Source organism: Bison bison, unplaced genomic scaffold (genome assembly GCF_000754665.1).
Source record: "Bison bison bison isolate TAMUID 2011002044 unplaced genomic scaffold, Bison_UMD1.0 scf7180017864214, whole genome shotgun sequence".
Classification (NCBI taxonomy): domain Eukaryota; kingdom Metazoa; phylum Chordata; class Mammalia; order Artiodactyla; family Bovidae; genus Bison; species Bison bison.
Genome location: NW_011494786.1, coordinates 614,455 through 615,809, shown reverse-complemented (window position 1 = coordinate 615,809; position 1,355 = coordinate 614,455).

The following is a 1,355-nucleotide window of genomic DNA, read 5'->3' as shown; positions in this document are numbered from 1 at the left end:
AAGTTCACGGTTCACATATTGCTGAAGCCTGGCTTGGAGAATTTTGAGCATTACTTTACTAGCATGTAGCCCTCACTAATAACTGCTACGATGCATAATTTGGTCATTTATTTATTCCATAAGTTACACCAGGAAGACAAGTGTATAAAAACTGATGTTATTAAACATCCACCTAGAGATCTAAAGATGAGCTGTCTGAGAAAGACACCCTGCCAGAATTTATAGTTCAGAATTTGGGACCTGACCTTAAAGATAAGTCTTTCAGAGGCTTCTAGTCAATTGTTAAAATGAGAACCAATGGCTCAGTTAATTTAAAAAATGACCTTGCTATATTGTTAACCAGAGGGGGGCGGGGAATGTTTTCTAATAACTACTGTAAAAGATAACATAATAACTATTAGAAGCATTAAACTTCTCCAAAAGTGAGGAAAACTTACTACTTCTAAAAATTGTAAACTATGCAAAACACAGAAAGATAAAAAGGATCAGTCCTATAGGAATTGATTCTGCCATCTGGGAAAAATACATAGCAGTTGGTTTTAACTCTTCTAGAACAAGAGTTAAACACTAACCTCTTTTAGCTGTCATCGTCTCCTTCGGTGCTACTGCTGTTATTAACTGCAATAATTGCAATATCTCCAGTCTGACCATGATCCTTTCCACACCCTAGAGTTCTATAGGCATGTGTTTTCAAGCTTGGCAAAACAAACTCCTTGTTGTGCTCCTATATGTACAAATCACTGGAATGTTTACCCAGATGGGCATCTAAGAGTGCCTCTGGTTGTCCCTCTTTGTTAGTTAAAAATACAGTCACTATAAGAAGATTCACACTAAGTGTGTTGTGAAATTCTTGATAGTCTTGATAACACTGAAGTAAGCCACGAAATGTTGGGGAAAACTTGTGGCCCATTTCTGGTAAATCACTTAAAGTATCATCGGTGAAGTTTAACTATAAAACGTCTTGCGAAAGCAAAGAGATGTAGAAAAATTCTCCACAGCTTTCCTAAGCAAGAAGTGTTGAAAATTGTGACTGTACAAATCTGCCCTGAAATAAAACCAGAAACCTGGATGCTGCTGCTGCTGCTAAGTTGCTTCAGTCGTGTCCAACTCTGTGCGACCCCATAGACAGCAGCCCACCAGGCCCCTCGGTCCCTGGGATTCTCCAGGCAAGAACACTGGAGTGGGTTGCCATTTCCATCTCCAATGCATGAAAGTGAAAAGTGAAAGGGAAGTCGCTCAGTCGTGTCCGACTCTTAGCGACCCCATGGACTGCAGCCTACCAGGCTCCTCGGTCCATGGGATTTTCCAGGCAAGAGTACTGGAGTGGGGTGCCATTGCCTTCTCCCAGAAACCTG